The sequence below is a fragment of the Linepithema humile genome, chromosome 6, assembly GCF_040581485.1.
Source record: "Linepithema humile isolate Giens D197 chromosome 6, Lhum_UNIL_v1.0, whole genome shotgun sequence".
In the NCBI taxonomy this organism is placed as follows: domain Eukaryota; kingdom Metazoa; phylum Arthropoda; class Insecta; order Hymenoptera; family Formicidae; genus Linepithema; species Linepithema humile.
This window is the reverse complement of record NC_090133.1, coordinates 17,092,655-17,116,703: the sequence shown is the minus strand read 5'-3', so window position 1 is coordinate 17,116,703 and position 24,049 is coordinate 17,092,655. Positions and strand designations below refer to the sequence as shown.

General features: G+C 37.5%; 2 protein-coding genes across 14 annotated transcripts in view; one reads left to right on the top strand and one right to left on the bottom strand.

The window, feature by feature from the left end:
* The window catches only part of LOC105676895 (uncharacterized), a 300,604-nt gene that overhangs the window by 96,187 nt on the left and 180,368 nt on the right, over window positions 1-24,049 (top strand). The gene's annotated exons all lie outside the window — the stretch shown is intronic.
* Mp (Multiplexin) overlaps window positions 1-24,049 on the bottom strand; it is a 225,276-nt gene that overhangs the window by 93,310 nt on the left and 107,917 nt on the right. The window contains exon 1 of one of the 7 annotated variants that reach the window (XM_067357321.1): window positions 18,862-19,364. The exons of the other annotated variants lie outside the window; for them this stretch is intronic. The gene's annotated coding sequence lies outside the window, so the exon portion shown is untranslated. Of the gene's footprint in view, window positions 1-18,861; window positions 19,365-24,049 lie in introns of those variants that run through there. 7 annotated transcript variants of the gene reach the window in all.

Here is a 24,049-nt window from a genome sequence, read left to right as displayed (position 1 = left end):
AATTATTATTGCTTTTTCTATAGGACTTCGATATTATTAATTAACGAAATAAATGGGATCGCGTGTTCTCATTTATAGATTTTAAATTAATTAACTTTTTAAAGCGAATAATATAACGGTTTATTCAAAAATTTTCCAGGAATTTTGAATGTAATTGTTAATTATTAGTAATCGGATAATTGGTAGCATTGATAACGAATAAAAGCATCTTTTTTTCAGAATTTTATATTCTGATGATAAAGTGTATTATTTATTGAGTAATTTAATACTTTGATTAATAATATATCTTTAGAAAAATTGTGAATTTTCTATTATCGTCGAAGATTTTAAAAGATGCTCCGCTATTTCTCCTATGAGAGAATCTTTTTGAGATTACAGCATAATAAAGTGCAGCCTTCGTGGAATACCGTCGGCACATAATTTTGCGCAGGCAAGGGAAAAACCACGAATTATTAAATATGCCCGTCTGAATAACGCCGGTTCTTTACACTTTATTGCTAGTATAGAGAAGTTTAATCATAATCCTGTTGGAGAGATATAATCTGTCGTTTAAGGCTCCGAAATATCGTCCGTTTGCCGAATATAATTTTACGCTCGCTCAAGATAATTGCTGCATCACAGCGGGAAAGAACGAGGTCGAATTGCGCTGACGTGTTACCGCGAAAGAATAATTATAACGAATAAGAGACGAGTATATTAACGTTGTGTAATGCTCCGGGCAATGTGTTAGAAATTCAAACGAATTGCGCGTATGCAACTCGGCAATTTCGCAGTGTTTTTGTACGCATCAAATCATTAGCAACCGGTGAATTTTTTAAGTTGCTTCCGCGTTGCACTTTTCGAGAAATCCGCGTCTGAAATACTTTCTGTGTACCGGAAAATAATTAAAATCGTCGAGAATATTCTGTTTTGTTTTTGCGAAAAGATTTAGTATTATAGATTAAATTGAGCTGTTGGAAATATTTTTTGCAAGACTTTAAACAATTAATATTTCTGGTAAATTTAAAAAGTAGCACGGAAAAATATTCAGTATCCTTTTTTACGAGAAGAAATCGTAGAATGATTCTGAGAACAAAGCCTGAAAGATGGAATATCTAATCAGTTCGAAGAAGTATGTAAACGAGCGAGCTTCATTTAGAATATGACGCTTACAATCTACGCGATCCGCACAGGTAGAGAATGTCCTTTTCACAGTGTAGACTTTCCGGTTTCCATTTCCGCTGTTTTTTCTCATTCCGCAAACGTAATTCAAGAAATTTCTTTGCACTCACTCTTTTGCAGTTTGCCCGACGTTTGCAAGGGGATTCCTATCTACCTTCTTCATTCTCTCGAGAAAAATTTCAAGACCTAAAACGATCCTTTGATTATGCGATTTCGTAAGTTTTTAATGCATTTGCACTCTCTCGTGTTTAAATACTCGTTGATTTATTTTTGCAAAAATATTTGGTATTTACATTTTTTTTGCGATTGATTTTAGGTATATCAGTAGGTATATGCTATTTAGATGCTAGATACTGTGTCTCTTTAAAATCCTTAAAGTGTTTTTACGTTTTGATGCTTCGATTTTTCGATTCGCAGTTATTTTTACTTTGATTTATTTAGCGCTTTCCACATACATAGCATTGACGAGCTCAAATCGAAGTATTGGCTGTTTAGAAAGAAGTGAAATAAAGAGAAGTGACTTATCAAGATTGTGGGATCTCCGGCTGGATAGTTTCTTCGATTGAAAAAGTTCGAAGGTTGTATAAAGGGTCACTGTGTCAAGTGCCAAGAAAAATTACCCAGTTTTGGCGTGTTCTTTTCTTTGTGGTCTTCAACTTTTCGCCACAAATAGTTTTGTTATACCCATTTTGTTTGACGTTCCTCTCCTTCTTTTACTGCCGACTCTTATCACTTCATTGCGCCATTTCCACTCGAAAAGGAAACGTTGCCTTCTCGGGAAGCTCGCGAAAATTCAATTTTCTGTCTCGTTTACGATACTTGAAATATTTCTCAAAGACATGTTACGTATTTTCTAATGTATGTTAGGTATTATATTAGTAAATTTTCCTGCAATCATGCTTTATATTTACAAGAGCTTAAAACACCGTTATTTATTTGAGCACTATCGTAATATATTGATTACAAAATTGAAATAAACATCAAATATAAAAAAAAATGTTAAATAAATATAAACAACAAAAAAATGATAAATGGAAGAATTTATTTTGCACCATAATTATTATTGATAAAAAGTAATATTCAATAATAAAAATAATATTATTACTAATAGTACTGATTATTATAATAATGAAGCTATGAATATAAAGAATAAAATATCAAGAAGTAAGACGCTCATAAATAGCCAAATGTTAGCAAAGCATATTTGCTTACTGAGTAAAGTAGAGAAAATTTTAACAGAAATTGCGTTACTTTCTGCGTAAATGTCAGAGTTGTTTTTATATCTTTTTCATCAGGTTACTTCCGCTCATCCGGTCTATATCTATAAGTATAGAACGAAACATTTCACCTGGCGTGTCTTTTTTGCCAAGGCACCAGTATTTTCCAGATTGTCATAGCGTATAAAAGAGCACGAGAGAGAGAAAAGTCTCCACACGCAAGCGTCTGTACCTACTTTCTCCAATCCTGCGTACATGCACTTTTCTATACATTTTACTTAGTTTCATCTCCGATACTGCGCTCGCAATTCACTACATTTTCGCGGAGAGGAAAAGGCGACGGCAGTCCTTCCTCTCGCCCCTACGCTACGGTTGTCGCGGTAAATTTCTGAGAGTGGCATGTCGAGTACGTTAGGTTTTTTCACAAGCTTTACACAGTTGTACGTGCAGTCCGCGGGGGTTACTTTCTGTTTGCACGTACACAATTTTTGACTCTCACCTGGGAATATTATTTTTTGAACGTAACTATATACATATGTGAAAGCGTATGCTTCTCGTTTTACCGTGTGCTTATCAGTTTTTGCCGTTATCATTACAATTTTAACAGTTTTTTAATAATTGTTTTTTAACATTGTTTTCCTTTTTGTTACGGCCTTGTTTTGTTTACCACATCTGCGTTTTGAGTTACTTGAATCTTTTTAGTAATACAGACGTTGCTATAAATATTTTCTATTTTTCAAGTCTTGAGTTAAAATTTAGTTTGTTCAATTTTATCGCATGTTGGCAAAAAAAGAAAAGCTAAATATGAAATATTTCAGTTTTAGAAAAAATAGCAAACGTTCCAATTGTTAAGATTTTGTTATATCTTTTTTTACTGAGATTTTGCATAAAAATATGTATGGCATAGCTGAAAAATATATGAGGAAGAAATGGATCACAAATTTTCTAACATTACACGGCTAATGAAGAAGTGAAGTACAGTGAACTCAATGTCGCGAGATAAAATTATAATAGTATTATGTATTACAGAATAAATATAGCTTTGTCGCATTACAGCGTCCGCTATTTCAGTTCTCTTATACCTACAAACATTTCGCAAGACATTTCGCGCGGAATAGGTGCCGCGGTGCGATTTTATTTCGACTATATTATGACACGAAAGAATGCACTTTTACAGAATACGGCGCGGCAGCGGAGACATCGGCGACAACGTAGCGGCGCTTTTAATAAATTTATCCCGTAAACGAGTAAAAAGAAGAATGAGTAATTTCCGGGGAATGCCGGCATATGCCCCGTTTCCATATTTATTTGCCGCGAGAGAAATGCGCATCCACGATTCTCACACGTTTACGCAAATCAAAGCACTTCCGCCAATTCGGCTGTTCTCGAGGCCAGCCCGCCGGCGCGGCGGTCCCGTTCGTGCAATAAAGGGAGTTTTAACTTCCTCGCTGTTCCACATTGTTCGCGCTTGCCATATTGGCCAATCGTGCGACTCTTACTTTGGAAGTGCACCCATGTGATATTGCTACCATAACTAGATATTCGCGTACCCTCTTTCCGTTCGAAAATTTGCCGTTCATACTCTCCGGACGATCGCATAACGCGACCGAAGCGCGCCATTAGAGCTTTTACAAGAGTTGTTTTTACGGTCGAGCGAGCAGCATTATTAGAGAGCATGTCGTTCAATTAACTGTCGTTTATTATCGCACAGGTTCGCTATATTTGGGGCTATTATATAGTCGATTGTCTGGCTTTTACTGGCAGTAACGCAAGATAATGTTTTTACAGTACGCTGGATTTGGATGACATGAAAATGATAAACGCGAAATAATATCGCTGGAGTGGTATTGTACGTTAAATTCGCAGTCGTATTAAATGCTTACGAGCTATAATGTCAAATTTGGAAAATTTTGCTTGATATACTTATTAAATATATATCAGATAGGATAATTTTGGATCAATCCTGCGACGATCAATTCATAATAACGTAAAATAATCTTAGACTATTACTGATCAGAGATTAATATGTCATTCGACGTCGTCTATTATTGGCGATTAAAATTAAAACTGTGCTGTAGATTGAAAGCGCGAACTAAAGAAACATTTTGTCGAGAAACAAAACGAAATAATTATGTCGGTTAACGCTCGTTTTAATTAGAACAGGGACAATGTCTGCCAAAAGACGTCAGCAAGTTCTACGGTCTACAAGCGAGCAGAACTTTTTTTGAACATACCTTCGGACTTTCTGTCGATTTTACGTTATGCTGGATAAAAATTCCCAACCAAGTTAACGGTAGCTCATTCTTTCTCAATTAATTCCGAAAACTTTCTTTGACCATGTTCTATCAGATTCGCGTAATTAAATCAGTACCGTCACTAATTGCATTTCCTGTATAAGAGAAACCGAAATATATTCTGCATGAAATGTTTAATTTATAATATATTTTTACATACTGTTATGATTTTATTTTAGCACGGATATACGCGGTTATTTTTTAAACGGAAATGTTTAATAATTTAATTTCGCTATTTCTAAGAAAATTATTTTTATCTCTCTGTAAGTATAAGTAGGTCTGCAATATTTAGCTACAAATGCATTATAAACTCTTTCGGTAAACTAACGGTTCAGAAGAGCGATACTGAGCGGTGCTACTATCCGCTACTTAAAGTAGAAGACTGGTTAGTTAGGTGGTGAAATTAAATAGCAATTCCGGTCTAACTTGAAACTTAAGTAATTACGATGTTTCAATGTGCTTTCCTATCAAAGACGAGTATGAGGAACTTGGGTAAAAAATTAATTAAAAGAACACGGAGAGACATTGGAATTGAAAGATCAAAAGCTCGGCAGCTTGCAGCTTCGATCGCAAACGCGATTTCGTAATTCATTAAAAGCCGATGGGATTACCTACCAACTGCGTTCACAAACACTCCCAGTTACTATCACTATCGATAATCAAATTAATAATCTCAAGTAAATTGGGATTGTTTGACCTGAATGTGGGTAATTGGTGGCATTTATGCTACATTTCAACGATATCTCTAACCAACAAGCGAGCAATATCTCGAATGGCAAATCTAGCATAAAAATATGGTTTGAATTATACGCATTTTTAATTGAACGTTATATAATTGGCGAAATCAGTTAACTTGGCTATAATTATTCTTATGTTTTCGCCGTCGAGAATAAATAAGATTTCGCAGACAACTTTGCCGAGTAATGGTCTAAATATAAATCAGTTTAATCTGTTCCGATAATAGACATGGAGTTTCAGAATTGATAAACTTTTAAACGTTGAAGATTAGATAACAAACTCATCTTAATCGAATTTGATATCTTCGATAATTTAATAGAGAGGCTTCAAAGTTACAATTGCAATATTTCTAGTGGAATAGCCGTTTCTCGCGAGAATGTATAACTATAGCATTAACTAACTTTAGCGTGGAAATGCGCTATTTCGGAATCATCATTGGACAAAGTTACGCTTCCCGGTGCCCAAGGGGCCCGGATTCTGTCCATCGCGTTTGAGAGGATCGAAAATTCGTACTCTGCCATCCTTGTCTTCTTCCCGAGATATTTTCTCACAGTAATCTTCATTCCTTTTTTTCTCCTCGAGGAAAGCCATCGCTGTGACGTGCTGCCGCGGAAATTGAACAGTTCGAACGAGCCGCGTCGTGCTGGTGTCATCGAAAAAACATCACGCGAGATTGGAAAAGCATTTTTGAGTCCGGTTTTTTTGAGTACGTTTTTTTCAGAGATCACTGGTCAACTCGAGTCGATCACGATGGAAAAAAATGTTCCAGATTTTTGCAGCAAGTTTTGTTTGCTTTTTTTCATAAATAAGTCTTCATTTTCGTTAATTAATACGCGATTTTCCATTAAATAATTAAATTATTTTATGTTAACTATGATATGCATTGCATAAAATTTGTATAAATATTTAATTGTTAGTATTAAAATTGATATATAATGAATGACCCGTTATTGACCCCCTAAATGATTATTGCATTTGTGTAAAATGTGTAAAATTAAGCTGTGAAAAAGCTGCAGCATTATCTCTTTCAAATCTGATTGCGAAATTTTATTTCAAAATCTCGCAGGATATTTTTGTGGACGATCTAACGATCATGTGATTTAACGGAAGTTGCAAAAAAGAATAAAACGTTTTACATCAATATTATCGTTCATTTATCGTAAAAATCTATGATAAAGGAAAGAAGTAGTTCTAACATGTGTATGTGACATTAGAACATATTTGTGCATTGATCGATTGAGGCTTTAGTGGCGTCACGTTTCATTTTTGCCGAAACGAAACCTCAGCGTTGGTTACAACTTGAGAAAGCCATCGGTTACAGCCTGCTGTTTCCGACGTAAAGTACTTTTCGACATGTATGCGATTCAGCGACCTGCAACTTTGAAATGGCTACGAGCGCAGCAGTCGTGCGGTTCTGCAGCCTTCAGCATTGCATTGTGCGATACATACGTGTTATGTGACGAACGTCACAATCCGCTGATTTTGTCGCAAGTTGTAATCTGCTCGATCTCTTCGCGTTTATCCGCTGGAAAATATATTTGCCTTATTGAATCATTGTTGCATTTCAAGCAGTTTGATACGCTTTGATCTATTTAATTTGGAAAATTTTGAAAGATCTTAATTGTGGATTGATAATTTTAAATATATGTGATGCGTGAATATAATGCATATTAATTATGATGCATTTGAGAATCACGAGAAAAATCTCGCGTTTAGCGTAATAATATCTTTCGTTTTCTTCCCCTGCGTAATTTGTAAAATGTATTTTTAAGAATAATGCAAGTACCACAGAGACGGTGAGGAGTACAATGCGCTAATGGTACGCTTCAAGCAATGCATTAGCGTCCGTAATATAACCTCAGGTTGAATTCTCAATTCTAGAGATAATATTGTAGATGTTACGAGACGCCCTCGTTACGATATGCAGACGTGAACTCGAAATGAATCATAATAATTTCGGTGCACTTTGTATATTAATCGAATATTTCCTTTGAAAGACAAGAACAATATATTCGCAAGTATAATCCATTCAACTTTTTTTTTTTACATAATATCTTTTTTTATATAATATCTTTTATATAATATCTATTTTTTTATATAATATCTCTTATACATTGTAAAGTATTTTTGAATCATTGTTTCAACATAATATTTTCCTGTTTTTTAATCGCACACACACACACACACACACACACACACACACGCGCGCACACACACACACGCATACACTCGTTTCCTATTTGTTACATTTTATATTAAATTTACAAAAGCCGTTTTTTGTTTATTTTATTTTATTGCGTATGTAAAATTATATATAAAATTGCATTATTATATATAAACCGATACATTTAATTCATATAAATATAATTTATAATATTTGTTACTCAGAGAGATTATATAACCAGATTAAACTACGTATATTCAGATACCATCTATTTCTATTTCAGAATTTTCTAAATATTGAAAAAGTATTATTAGAGATTGCTTGATAGTTTTATCACTAATTGATTTTTTTATTGACGTTATTCACTTATTCCGTTTCTGTACACTAGAAAAACTATATATATATATATGTATATATATATTCTTAGGAAAGTAATTTTATATATTTATCTAAAATAATTTTTCAAAGCCTGTCACCACTCCTCTATTAATACAAATTGTATGAAATTTAATTTGCAGAATTGAAATACTTTTGACAACAATTCTATATTAATTGTGAATGAACATTTTAATTATAAAGTTTGACGAATTTTACATATCATTTTACAATATCATGATATTTTGTACTCTTTCGTTGACGGTTCGGAAAATAGCTCGAGAAATGAATCGACAAGTCACTTACGGCCGACGTGCTCTCGCGCGAAAACGCCGTTTTAATAATAGCCACTTTGACCCTGTTAATCACGAATTCTACGGTATACCGAAATCGCGCGTCTCGCGTAGCCGTTCAATGCGCTATACGGAAATGTTTGTCAGAGCGCCATAGGATAACTCGATTTTACGATGTTGCGTCGACGACGCGTAATTGAAAATCCATCCCGAAGCGTTTTCGGCGATCTCGCCGTGTGCACGTCAAAAAACTTTATCATACCGCACAGCGAGACAAACGTGTATGTGGGAAATGAAGAGGAAACGATGGAGTGCGTGATGTGGTACGTGAAAAAGAAAGGCTGAGGGAGGGGGGGGGGAGGGGGTAGAAAGCAAGGGAGGGTCGAGAGGAAGGATGTATCCCGCGTGCTTCGTGCCCATGGGCGTTGAATTTTCTGGGTCGACAGCTGTCAATTGAGAGCAATGTCTACTGAAGACTACTCGTTAACGTATCGCGCTGCATCCTGCGCGCCGCAGCGTGTGTTTTTTCCCCTTTCCCGCTTTTATTTTCCTTTCCTCTTTTTGCAAAGCCTTCGCTGATATTCCGCGGTAGAATCGAGTAATTTTCTTACAAACGCGCGGTATTCCCGGATTTTTCGCTTCGCTATTTCCATATGATGGTTCCTGGCTGCCTTCGATAATCGAGTTTCTGTCAACGATTCGTAACCGTTTATGCAAGTACGAATTTTTGAGGCTGTTGATTAAGCGCGCGCGCGCTCTCCACCGGAATTAAACTCGACGTACAAAGGCGATTCGCTCTGCGGTTTTGGTGAATGTGAATCGTTCAAGAATTTATCACCGTAGAGGAACGAGCGAAAAATCTCATCGTGCCGCGGCCTCGTCGTTATCGGGAATTGATAGTGGAAAATAAATAAAGCGGCCACGGGGTTTTCGTTCGCCGTACGTTCAGCCCTGGGAAAAGAGCACCGCGAAAAAGAACGAACGGTAAGATAAACCGAAGTCGCAAAGTGCATTCGCCTGAACAAAGGGTGAAAGTTAGTCGCGAGGGACCACATCCGCGCGGTTCTGCTTGACGATATTTGCGAACCGAATACAAATACCGCGACGTCGATTCGACGACGAACGTAGGTGGGCGAGCTTCAAAGTGCCGTCGGGATTTCATTTTTGGCACGGATGTTTGTGGAAGTGACAGAAGTCGCGGTGGGCCGCGACTATTTGAGGCGCATTCGGTATTGAATTCAAAATCCGGCGGCGGAAGATCGGCTCCCGCGAAAACGGATTAATTTCCGCGTAAATTGAAAACTATTTTCGGCGAGTTCGCCTTTTGTGACGCCTTTAAATTGACGGCAGGGGTCGACGGGCAACGTGTGAAAAGCTGCGATCCGTATAACGCGCCGAGTGGTCAAGCGTGTAGACAAAGCCTGTTGAAAGCAAAGGCAAATTTTTGCCCGATTTCGTGTTGTGACATATGTTGCTACTATATATCGATGTCAACGCAAGTCACCGTCAAAAACGGCTGAACGTCATGATATTGTGATTGTTGAAAATTGCTTCTACACGCAGAGCCGACTCAGAAGATGGATTTATGCACGTTTTTTGAAGCACCACAATGGATGGCGGTACTAAACATCCTTTCCACATGAAACTCATAGTGTATCAAATCTTTTTAACTTGTAATAACAATAAAAATAAAATTTTTTGAGAAGTTTCGCAAATATTTTACATTAAGAGGAAAAAAAGTTTTCGAAAATTGTGGATAGAAATGGCGAATATGAAAACTTTGCTTTTGGGAAGCTTTTTTCCGTGCTATTTTTAAGTTTGGAGTATTCACGCCGTGCCAAACAATGCAATATCTGCGCATTCTTTCGTTGAGCTCACTCGCAAAACCTAGTTAGCAAACTATTTTTTTATTTGAGTCCTATACAGAGAGTTTTTGGCTGGTCCTATTACTACGCGTAATGTCACGTGAATCCTTTAGACGTGAAACAACGCCGAGCTTCGCAATGCGTTCGTTTCGCAATGGGATTCGGTCGGCCGCGATTATTTAACTAGACAAAAAAAAATGTATTTTCCAGGCGCGGGTTCACTGGGGCAAGCAATATTTTTTGTCCTACGCCGGCAGCATTTTGTCTCTAGGATCAATTAATGGTTTCAATATCCACATTGGTGTTTTACGATTCTGCTCAGCGGGACAGGAACATTGTTTTTTTCGATCATGCGGCGCGAAATGCATCGCGGACTGAAAACGGGAAGCGGCGAAAGGAATGAAATAGAGAAGGAGGGACGAGGGGGAAAGAACTGTATTTCGTATATGAACTTTATCACTTGATATTGACTTTCCATTTTTCTCGGTAGAAAATTTCTATAGTTACACAATTCGCAATTTTACTATCCGCCGTAGATATAGGAATACAATACTATCAGTATTTTCCCGGTTTTAGTATTCTTCTCTCAATGAGCGAATTTCAATTAGTACTCTTTTCACGTAGAGCTGACAATATATCCGATTTAACTCGGATGTTAATTGACATCTATGAAATAAATATGCGACAAATATACACATATATACCGCTGCGTTTGTCTTCTACTTTTTTTCCAAGTAGATCAATAAACCGGTGTACGGACAATTTGTGCACGTATACGCTTGAAAAAATAAACGAAAAGCGTCATCGATGAAAATTGCATTTTTGCACGCAACCGATCACGCTTGCAACGATCACGAGGCGTAATAGAAGAAAAACGTCAATCAGAGAAACGACAGAGTAACCAGAGAGACAGCAGACATGGTCGTCCATATGATGGTAAAAAATCGTTGTCGTTTCTGGTACACGGCATACCGCGCGAATCGATAAAGCCATCCGATGGAACTACGTAAAACCTATTGTAGTCCGAAGGGTGGAAGGAGATCGATGATTGAAAGGTGTCATGAAACAGACCAGGGCGCGGACAGGACGAGCGGACGTCCTGAAAAATATTTTGGGGGTGGCAACGAAGAGGAATCGTTTTCTGTAAAGGAACTTCCGCAAGCTCGTGATCGGTTGCTGCGCATCTCTCGACGTCAGCTCGTAAATTCGACACCCGTTGTACATTAGAAGCGAGTCGGAAGACATCAAGAGAGCGACGCATGACAATGTCGTCCTGCGTCGGAGATAAGATTAATGCTTCGTGGACTGATGCACGAAACTACTCTTGTTATTTTTGCAAGCAAGTTGGAACGTATAATAGCGACTGCACGTAACGAATGATCAAGATAAATGCATTTTTGAAATTACAACTACTAGAAAAATTCGCGATTCGATTAATAGGTTTTTATTTTTTATATATTAAAAACGTTTTTATTTAAAAAAAACGAAGAGGTTGTAATTCCTTTAATCCGTGACGTGAAAATATGATTATATGTGTTTGAAAGGCTGTTTTTTGTTTTTTTTTTTTTTTTTTTTTTTTTTTTATTGGATTTAGAAGATTAATTTTAGCACATAATAACAGCGGTTTTTGTTCAACATTATTATTTTTAAAGCTAAAATGAAGGCATATGAAAAGGAATTATTTAATTTTATAGAAATTAAGATGTATTTTATCACCAGGCTTTTGTATTGTAATATAATTAGTGTAATTATTTCTCCGAATAAGCTGTACGGAGAACACGTACATGCAACGAGAAGCTTTCACAGCTGAATCGCGCTCAATGGATGGACGAGTGATGCATCCATGAAGCTCTCGCTACTACCGCACGATTGCTTGAATAAAACGAAAATTACCCCCGAGATAATTAAATCGGGATTCGCCGATAAAGAGGAGAAAGAGGAGGAGCGGAATGATAATTTACGGTTAATGCAAAGCCAAATGCGGCCACTGGTAATCGAATATCGGATATCGGGAAGGTTGACCATTCAACACGCCAAACAAGTAGCCTGGCGATTCGTGCAGAACGGTTGGAAGGAAGAGGAGAAATAGGAGATGAAGAAAAGAGACATCGGTTATGCACGAAGGTAATCCGGAAAACAAGGGCAGCATGCTGGAAGAGAGACGGGGACTAAGGAGTAACGAAATAAAAGATTCGATGGTACGTGAGTGCGCGCTTTATAGCGTACGGACAGGCTTTATGTACCTTCCGTAGCTCCGATCTCTCTGATTCTTTCAGCACTGTGACGTGTTTGGCATTTCCCCGTGACGGCTTTAAGCTCCGCACACGCGCCACTTGGTCCGTATCCCTTTCGCTCGACCCGTTCTTTCTGCTGCAGTATTTTTTGCCGCGTCTCTCACAAGCGCGGAGAGATAAACCATGAAGTGAAAAGGAGCGCGGTGTGACTCCACGTCGGACCAATCACAAAGTTGCCGAGAACGAATCATAAAATTTTACTCACCTGCGCGCGTCAAATAATTTATAACCGCATTATTATATTATGAATTCTAAGATGACGGTATTCTCGATTTAGCAAAAAGTCTCTCCCGCAGATGAGTCGGATGCGTTCAACAGAGTGTTCAATAAAGATGCCATTTTCCAATCGGAATTCTTTCCGATTCAAAATGAAATAAATCGAACTTGATACTATATGGCACCGTGAAACGAGCGAAAGCTCATTTTCACGCAGCGAATGAAGCAATTAACCTGAATCAGCGCAAGTTCTAGAGATTCGTCATGAATTTTTGCTCGCTGTAAGTAAATTGCATCTGCATTATGGAAGAACAATGTTACCTAGTTATATTTACTTAGTCAGCGATTACATCATTAATTCAATGGAAACCCAAGTGGTTCCGAACTTGTTTTGATGTATGTAGCACGCGCGGTATTTACCTATTAACGGCAATTGAATAACTGATATGAACCGCCCGCGATCGTTGTTTGCTGCTAATGTAGCGCGAAATTGTAGCCGTGAGAAATAAGCTCGCATGCCGCGATGTGGTTAAATGGAGGCGGAGAGCAAGCTGTTCTTGTCCATTGAATATTCCTATTTGAAACTTTCCGGCGAATCGCAAAACTTCCCTCTTATCGCTATACTCGAGGCGGCTGCTACACGTCAGACTGAGTATCGTTGTGCAAACAGCAAGCGACGTGTAAATTAGATACGATTCAACGTCGGCAAAACGGCGTCGTTGTATGTCGTGACGTCATAATAGCGCGTCGATTCGCTTGTCCCTACATACGTGCAGAACGGAACAAGATATCTATCTTGTCGCTGTATTGTGCTCGTCGTATATAAAAGATATAAAAGAACCTTTCTGAAATTCTTTCCCGTACCGCTTTTATTTGAAAATGGAAATTAGAACTGGGAAGCAAATTTCGAATTCTAAATGTGTTCAAACATGGAATATTTTCTCCGCAATTCGGAATATTTGAAAAATATCAAAGTATTTCACTCATTTGTTAGTAATATGCCGAGAATGAAATTGGTTTTCCTCGTATGTCTGTTATCGCAGCGCCAGCCGCTTAAGCGATTCGGAAAGATAAACAAGCAAAAAGCGCAGAATATTCGATATATAAATCGAGTGTGCGAATGCGTATAAATATATCTACACACAATAGAGCAATTAAAGTGGAAAACATAACATTGACGCAATGAGTTTCCGTACCGCGCCTAGCTCACTATCGTCGTATTTACTCTATCAAGTTTCGCGGCACATCCGCGTTAACTGCATTTTAGTCAACTTCACGGCCCGAGTACTTGGTCCACTTCGCTTTAAACCCTTCACACGCTGTTCGCCTGTCGAGTGAGCAGTGAGTTGTGTCAACGCGCTAATCGAATCTTTAGCGGAGCTTGATTTCGGAGTGGAATTAAGTGTGCCGCAGGGCGATGTAAAATCATTTGCACTCAGACATTATTCAGGCCTTCCAAGATTAACATTCGCTCTTATTTCGAGATATCTTAAGTTATTGCACCGTTTGCGTACATTTAAAAATCACGATGGTTACAAATATTACGAATAAATTTTAAAAATAAATAAAAAACAACGTAAAAGAGTTTATAATTAATAGAAATAATTTTCACTAATGTTGTGTCGATTGCAATATTATTTTATTAAATCCTGATTCAATTAATAAAATTGTAATATTGATCTAATTTTGCCACAAATAACTTATAACATTGCATCATATATTTTGTATTATATGCAATAAAGATAAAAAAACGTTAAATTACTCAATTATATTACTCAATTGCAAAAAATAGACATTGTTTTTCGCGACGAATATAAAATATTCCGTTACCGCGTTTAGATAAAATTTTTCGCAACAGTGCGTGATCGATATTGCCTTTTGTATGCACTATTTGTACTCGTTATTCTCTCAACTCTACACCGAACTAGTTTCTATCCGCGCCAAGCGACTCATTGTGCCGTCTGTTGTCGACGTAATTCGGTTTTATGGCAACAATTAAAATTCCTACCGGCGCCTGATTCCGCTGGGAGTTCAGTTCACCCCTACGAATAGCCATCCTTGAACACAATGCAATGAGAGGGGATACGCCTGTTATATCCCTATTAACATTCACTCTGCATCTGCTTAATCAAATTTCCAAGTGAACCGGGCTTCGCTGCAACATGAGGTTTACCTCGAAACTGGTCATCCATAGTTATGCACGACGTACGTAGAATACATCTTACTGCGAGTTATTCGGGACGCGCGCATTTTGAGCGCGTTTCGATCGCTTTCATTATTACACGCACGATATGTTTCGCATAAGGAAATGTATACGCATGAGAAACAGTCGGGTGAAACAACGCGATACTACAGATTGCATATCTACCGCGTTTCTAATTATTATGTACATAATTTCGTAATATATTGTAATATTATACCGAAAGAATCGTTTAAGCGCGAAGAGAGACAGTATACTTCAACTCCTGTATTATCAGAGATGATAAAAATTTGTCGCGAAGAAAAATGTTTTTGGTAGAAAAAAGAGATAGTGTGCCGATGGAAAAATATTTTTCTTCCAGATCTTTGAATTTATTATATCTCTGTCGACTCTATATGGAATTACATATTTTTATTCCCTTGAGTAATTTTCCCTTGACGTATTTTTTCATAATGAGGTTACTTTACTGATTTATGAATTGGAATATATTATTCCAATTCATTTTGTTCAGGATAAAATCCAATTTTAATAAATTTGCGAATTAGGATCGAATAATAAATTTATTAAAAAATGACAATTTGCATAAAGGAGTATAAAGAAAGATGTACGCAGTGGTTATTTTTCTTGCACTACATTGTTCTCTTTGAACTGTACATTTTTGTCCGCAACGTTTTCCCTAGTTACCTCAAGCAGACAGAAAAATGCTTTAATTTTAACAGCTTTTAATGAAAGAGCGCACAGTATAAAGTTTTGCGCAAAAGCGATTTATAATTTATTTAATTAATATATATGTACGTTTTTAAAATTAATTTTGTAATTGCTTTTGTTTAAATACGAATTTCATCGCGATGCTTTTTCTTTCAATTATTTTTATACGCGCGTTGCAAGAAAGTAATATAAATTATATCTTACAGTTAGTAAAATTATCTTCATCTCCGTCAGGAGGACAATCGTTTCAAAATTTATGATATGCCATTTAATATTACGTAAAACGACCAGTCTGACTCCGTCAAAGTCGTAACTTCGTCAAATTAGCGTTTTACACTGCTCATAATTTCGACGACCGACTTCTATATCAATCGTCGTTATAAGCCTATCAACTCCAATCCTAGTGAAACTCTCGTAGATTATTACAAAGCTTAGTGCTTAATGGTCTTAACGTTCGCCGTTTAGTAGTATATACTACTGTGCAAGTTGCTACGATCAGTCGTTACTAAAGTCTAATATAATTGCGTTCGACATGGCTAATACAAATTATTGCAACGTAAATAAATTAATTTGGTTTTTATACTAATTGTAAGGTACAATATAAATCGGTAAAAGGTTTCGTGAAATCGGTAATAAAACAGTAGGATAGAATAGCAAGCCATTTCGGTAAAATAGCGCAAAGATAAATTAACTTCTTTTTTAATCTGAATAATGAAGGTTCTTCGTTTAATGGATGCATCGATGGAATTCCGATACACAAACAAACTTATATAAATTTCAAGCTACCGAGCGGTGGATTATTGGAGTTGTCCACTTATCCAGCCATGTTAAAACTTAGCTGTTCCATTAGAATAACGTAGAAGTGTATAATAATTAAGAGTATAAAGAAAAAGAACAATAAAAAGTTACGAAAGTTTAAAATTAAACTCAATACATTTCCATAATATTTCTTATAAAAATTCAGAACAATGAATTCAAAAGCAACTATATTTATAAATGTGATATAGATTTTTTAATATAGAAGTAAAATAAATTGAAAAAAATAAAAATTTTGCGAGTCAAATTAAGTAATAGTAACAATTTCGAATTTTTTTATTGTATTTTAAATACAGAAATACACTTACTAGACAATTATTTTAGCAATCTATCATCTTCCTACACACAGAAAAATACATACTGTATTTAAGTAAATATTACTTGTTTGAAGTATTTTATAAATTCATATATCCGCAAATCTATTGTGAGTTCATCATAAGCATCAAATTTATTTAAAATATATTTTGATCCCAGTAAGTTTAATACTTCAATCAAGAATATTAAATTAAAAAAAGAATTCTATTTGCTTATTAAATTAACCAAATCTGACTTTTCTTTGATACAATTTTATAATATTCTTCACCAAAAAATAATTACTTCTTTTGAATACATGATAATGAGTTTATCAAAAATTTGTGATAAGTATATTTTAAGACTATTATCAAAAAAATATTCTTTATTAAAGATAATTGTTACTTAAAAAAAGAAAAGTAAGCCGAGTAATTACTTTTCTTAGCAATAGAATGATATTTTTCTGTGTGTACTTTTTGTAAATAATAATTAATATGATTGATCATTAAAGATACCGTATTTTTGCTTCCCGCTACATCTTATTGAGTTTTCCAATGGAACAGCTGGAATGACATATCCCAATATTTGCCAGTTTAGCATCGTTCGCTATTCTGCCGAATTAGCCCCATTAATTTTGCGCCGACGCCGCAATCGCGGCTGCGACCAGTGCAATTGTGTCGGATCGTCAGCCGTACGCTGCCGGAATTTCATCGCGTAATGGTCATCGCGGGTGCATGCTGGTCACTTCGCGACGTGTTCATCGGAAAAAAAGCTGCACGACAACCATAGCCTAATCAGCTTAATAAGTACGTGGCACGCGTGGAATAATTATTTGTTTGAGATAAAACGCTTGCATGGACGTTCGCGGCAATGAAAACCGGTCCTCAAAACGGTCTCATTAACTTCACTCCGATTACGCCCCGAGATTTCGATATAGCAATGAAGTCATTTATTTTATCTCGATGAAGTTTTAATTTCGGTAGATAAGATTCAGCTCTTGCGTGCTAATATCCACAAAAGAAAGAGAGGGATCGGAAGAGAGATAGAAAGAGAGAGAGAGAGAAGTAGAGGAGAAATACAGAACGAATAAGAGAGACAGGAGAAAGAAGGGAAAAGTTTAGCCGCGTGCATTAAGAACTCGCGCTGTTAAAGAGTATCTCTTTCAAATTTCACCTTTAGACGAAACACGATTCTTATGAGACTCTTTGAAAGCGTCGTTACGTCTTTACTAAGGACAAACTCGTTGGCGTACAACTATCTTCGTAATATCGTCGGCTATTACGTTAATTCACGTTAAATCGACGCCCGCTCGCCAAAGGGAAGCTCTGTCGCGGGAGCTTATCACCCGGAACTCGCGATTTTTCTCCCGTATCTCGCGGAACGGAAAATTACACCGGCCCGTTATAATGAAGCAATTAATTTACCCCAAGTTTTAGTATCGATAGACGGGCTTTTATGCCGGGCGCTTTATACATATATAGTGTAGAGAAATTTATAGGCGTGCGAGAAGGTTCGTAAGGAATTGTAATTCTCGATTTCGCATAACGTTTCACCAACGAGAATGATAATAAAGGTTAACATTTCCCACGTTTATCAGATCGACGTGACGCGATTTCGTCGCTCGAAAATTATTCACAAACGCCGCGGGCTCGTCCCTTTCCTCTTTCCCCCAACATTCAAGATTTTTCTCAACCGCGTTAACGAACCAATTTATCAAGCAATTTGTCTTATCTCGATGAAGTTTTAATCCAGATAGCTGTGACAGTGGCTGACCGCTGATGAAAGAGTAACGAGAAAAGAAAAATTTGTCGTTCCGTAATAACGAATCTCTCAGTATGCGCGCGGCATTGTCGACGTTTAATTAATTCCTTCTATGCATTAAAATTATAAATCCTTTCATTCTTCTTCCGACTATAACAGTTTCTCAAATTATTTGCAATCAATTTTGAATTTAAATATCATAGAAATGATGAATTACCGTAAACTGGAAAAGCAACGTAATGGCACAATGGTGTAATCTTTTAATCCCATCCATCACAATATATAACTGATTCGATTTCGAACGATAATCTATTAATAGAGAAAGAGAGAAAGAGAGAGAGAGAGACAGAGAGGGACACGAGAAGGCGGGAGAGTCGCGCTCACGTCTTCGTTCGCGCAAATACTTGCATTCCTCTCGTGGGACGCAAGACGGATATTCTCTTCCACCACGTCGATCCGATTACTTACACCAAGCTCCAACACTCCGCGTGTATCTCCCCGACATTTCCTAACATCTACAACTCACTGGCGAAGCACTATACCGAACGTAAACAAGAACACATCGCGGAGAAAGGAATTCGCGCGCACTTCCCGTCGGAGAACGGTCCTTGAACGTGTCGCCGAGATCGCCCCGGAGAACGATCCGTTTCCCGAAGGTCCTCACGCGACGTCGTCGCGACACCTTGGATGCGCCGTTCCCCTCGTGGATCCTCGCGTAGATCCGCGCGACTCGCGCCTTCGCGGTCTCCGCCAACTTTTTTCCTACGCTTTCTCCCACATCGCCGTACTCGCGCGAACTTTCCCCGGCTTTTTCGCGACGTCCGTACTTTCGGCCGGCCGCAGCAGCCGTCAGTCGGCTGCGTCGAGGCGCGTCTCATAAACGAGGACGGCCGGCATTTGAGCGCGCCCGCCGCCGCGGTTGTGTTCGGCCGATTCGTGGATCCTCGAGTCGCGTCCGAGGGTGGCGAACGCGCGGGGCGGCGGGCCGGAGGAGCGAGATTGCGTGCGGCGCAAGGAGCAGGACACCGGCGAGGGGTTGAGGAGCCGGTGCTGCCGTCGCAGCGGACAGCGAGCGAACTAACCGGAGCGCGATCCGAACGACGTCGGGAGCGATGAAGCCGGGGCGCCAACCCCCAGTTGCGTCGCCGACGCCGACGCCGATGCCGAGTGGGGGATGTTGCCTGTCCCCGCCACGCCGCCGCTCTGCTCGCTCCCACCTCCGTGTAGTTTCACGGATAAATAAAATAGGATATGCGTGCGGAGTGATATCATCGCTGGGGGTGGCGCATGAGAATGATCCCTCTGTGCTCTTTAGGGGATGTCGCAGAGAATCTCGGGAATGACTTTGCTGCTTGAGCTTGAGCTCCACTATTTTCTACCGCTTGTCAACATCGCTGGTCATCTGTTATTTTCGTTTTCTTATATCGCCAATGTTATATTGAACGATAAATATTTTATATTTAATACTTTAAGTAGATATAATAGATTGCCAAAACTTGGTGGAAGAAAGATGGAAAATTCAATCTTAGGTCGCAGTAATTACATTGAATAATACTTATCAGAAACTTTCGCCCGAGAATATATGGTGAGATAAGGGTGGAAATCTTAGGATTGCCTGTCTCTCAGAACTGTCGATCGGTTCTGTCGGATAAGTTAGCGTAACAACACCTTGTTGCAACTTGATGGGTGACTAGTGAAGCTTTACTTCGCGTGTCTAAAGTTGAGATAATGGGCAAACGCCTCGCTTCATTTACCGGTGACATCCATAGGTATCGTTTCAATGCCTCGCGAAACTTCGTCAAGTTCTATATAAGCGCAATTATTATATCAGCTTGAGTAGCAAGCTTGCAATTTTCTCAGGGTTAGTGAAAGCCGAGAAGCTCTCACCACAGAAACGCTGGAAATAGGCTGGATATATGTGCGGATTGCCTCCTTTTTTTTTTTCTTGCTCGGAAAGCAGAGGTTCTCAAAGCGCGGGAAAGCTTTCGCGAATACGTTGAATACAATTACGCAACTGATCGATGTGACGCACAATGCGACGTGTCGCGAGAAAAAAACCGGTGGCGGGTCAAGCGTGACTTTCGGCACATAGTATCAGCGCGTCAGCTTTACGGAGTCTTTCATAAATAAATATGAGATCATTATCTCACTTGTGCAACGCGTATTAAAACTACGTACCATCTCAGCATGCTGTAAAAGGTCGGTGACAGGGGATTTTTATATTCCGTCATCACGTAAAGATAAGAGGATTTAGTGCACGGTAGTTGTCCCTATTTTCTTGAAAATAAAAACCCCCCCGCCGTGCCTTTTAATTCGCAGCGACGAGTAAAGCGTATTTCATCCTTTGGAGGGAAGGTTCTTTTCTCCAGGATGGAGGAAACGAGGTCTTTCTTTCACTCCGTAGATCTAATATTCATACGCTTTTTAATGTGCCGCTTCGAGTAGGAGAACAGTTAGCAAGACTGCTCTGAACTGCCTCGTTAATTGAATTCTACGAATTGCGGTATTGAGCACTCCGGGAATTCCGCAAATGCATTCGAAAGCTACATTGATGTTTATGCGGATGCGAGAATTCGTGCGTGTTACGAAATAGCATGGATAGTGGACAACAGTCAACAACACATTGTCTCGAAAACATATACTTGAAAAAAAAATAAAATAAAAAATACGCTTGGATGACGTGTTTTTTTTTTAATAAATATGACAAATGCGCCCGATGTGCACGAACTATGACATGACCACTAACGGTAATATACGGTTTCAATCCGGATGATTGATTTGGTGGTGCAAGTTGAATAAACCCTGATCCTCTTCTCGGCAGCATAATGGAATGGTTTGAACGCTGCATGCGAAGATGCGAAATATCGAAAAGTCTCCGGGATCGATTGTAACGATTTTGACATAATTCTGCAGCGGAAGCGTAACGGGATTATGATATTTTATAGGACGGATTTACTTAGCGTTATCGGGACTTAATTCTTTCTCTTCTCGGCGTTTACGGTAAACGATGGCGTGAATTATCATTGATATTACAAATGTTACTGCAATATTTTGTTTCAATGGGTTTCTAGATGCTCTATTTCATGTCAGATGTATTGCTATGCAGCTTTATTATTCATGACGAACAATTTTGTTATAGTCATTGCATATTCCGTCTGAGTGCGTAACTTTATGCGTAGCTTTGCTCTTTCGACGAACTGATTTTAATGGTTCAATGAACTGAGATATTTTTTTATGCGAATGTATAATTATTTTTAATTTTTTTTAATTTGTTTGACTTTTTTGTTATTAAAATTTTCAATTTATTTTTTTGTAATAAAATTCAATATTTAATACTTAATCGTATGTGGATATATTTGTTGAATTCAAAATATAATGTAATATATAAGCACAACGTTGCAAGCTTGAAGTTAAGTGAACAATGAGATTTTGTAATTTAATTGAATCTCATAATTAAAAGTTTCCATGATGGGAAAATGATTAGTCTCTTGAGATGTTCTAGTTAAGAAAAAGATTGATGATAAATTACTCAAAGAATTTATGATTAAAGTAAAGGCCATTGTAGTTCCGCGTGGCGTTCTCCATAAAGCATTTGTATTCGCTTACTAGGTTCTGCTTAAGTATTTGTAGAGACACATCTAACAATTACATTGATATTCGTACAAAAGCAAGAGCTTGTTAAACTCAGAAGACAAACAGCAATTATGTCATAATTGCTATGTGCATTTCTAACGCACCTCTTTATCGAGATATTTCAGTTTTCTTATTGTATACAACAAATGCACCACGACAAGGCAGATATCAAGTTTTACACGCGCAACAATTTTTCCTGTGAAAAAAATGCTCATTGCCCAATTAATAGGAGTCATTTACAAGATCGAACTACATTCGAATGAGAAATTACTGCATTCGCGAGAGAAAGAAAGCGAGGGAGGATCGATGTTTATCGTGCCGCGCGGGACTGCAAGCCGTTCGCGATGGTGTGAAGGTTCCAGCGGAGGCTCATCGTTGCTCGTTAGATACTCAGTCGTGCGTGACGATCACTTCCGTCACGCATGAGCACGTTCTTCGTTCAAACGTTACTCGCTCGGGCAATTCGTTTCCCCGCAACCCAGATTTTCCAGGACTCCCGCACAATCCACGATTTTGTTCCGAGTAATTCCACGCTCGCGAAAAATTGCAACCACTTTCCGGTAACGCGTGTCGTGCACGTTTGTTCATTTCAAGTTTAATGAGAGTTCAGAGCGTAACTATGCATCCGCTGAAATAAATGTAATTGTTTGATAAAATGCGCGGCCACGTTTTAGATATGTATAACGTTAAAACTTCTTTCATCATGGATTTATTTTAATAATAGTTTTAGTAATTTGCACGCGCTACTATTTTTTTCTCAATTTTGCCTTGGAATTTTTAGTTTTAACTATATATATATATATATATTACACCTTTAACGTAGCATAAAAAATGGAAATTTATGATAAGTGCAGAACTTTTTTATCACAGAAATTAGCAGATCGCGAACAAATTCAGATGGCAAGCACATCTTTCTAATTTTGAAAAGTGGATAGATTGCCGATGAAACGGATGCATGGTAATAGCATATCGTGCTTCTACTGCTATTCGTTTATTGCTTCTTCGCGAATAACGAAATCTCCATCGCTCAGTCATATCAAAGATAAAGCTATGCGCGAGGTACTCGATAACACGATGTAAGTAGAAATTGAAATTTCCTGCTGGGTTGAATTGCTCCGTAACTCAATATCCTAAGAGTTTACTGACCTCGTTACATGCTCGCTCGTGTGTGACCGATTACTTTCGTTACGCATGAATATATTTTTCGTTTCAAACATATTTGCTGTAAAATATAAATAGTAAGACGCTTCCTTAAATTTATAAATTATCCTCGTTACCGGAATTTATAAAAGTTGGCCGTCGAACACTTTTACGGCATTTATTCAGAAAGCTATTTGTCGCTTTTTATGTATTATACAATTACTGATCATCATGATCAATTATTAATAACATAGAATTAAATTTTAATTGGAAACTTCTTTTAATAACCATAATTATTTTCAGTTACATACTTGAAAAATATATAATTAAATATAATTAATTAAGTATCACACACAGTTAAATACTTGAGAAATAATTAATTCAATATAATTTTTGCTAAATTTTTATCTTTTGAATACTTTTTTCGTATTTTATTTTGAATAAAATAGATATCAAAAACAATATCTATTTTAATTAAAATTTTAATTTTAATTCAATTCGAATTGAATTAAAATTCAAAACAAGTTAATGTTTATTTAATTTATAAATTTATTTTAGAAAAATTATCTTAATATGTTTGATCAAAAGTTTTATGTCATACAATATATTATATACGGCATCACTACAAATATAAAAGAGAAAGATACTTATTACTTAAAAATTTAGGGAAATATAGTATTGTAGAGACCGCCGTGAGGTGGTACTGTTATAATTTTCCGCCCGACTTCTATGGATTTGAATAAAGGCAAAGCGAGCAGAAACCAGCGTGTTTGTTGATATATATATGATTATTGCAATTAGAAGTATCAAAGATACTTTATCAGAGATATTCTGAGTTGGTTTGCCTTCGAAAGCTCGATTGCCTTCGAAAGCTCGATTGCCT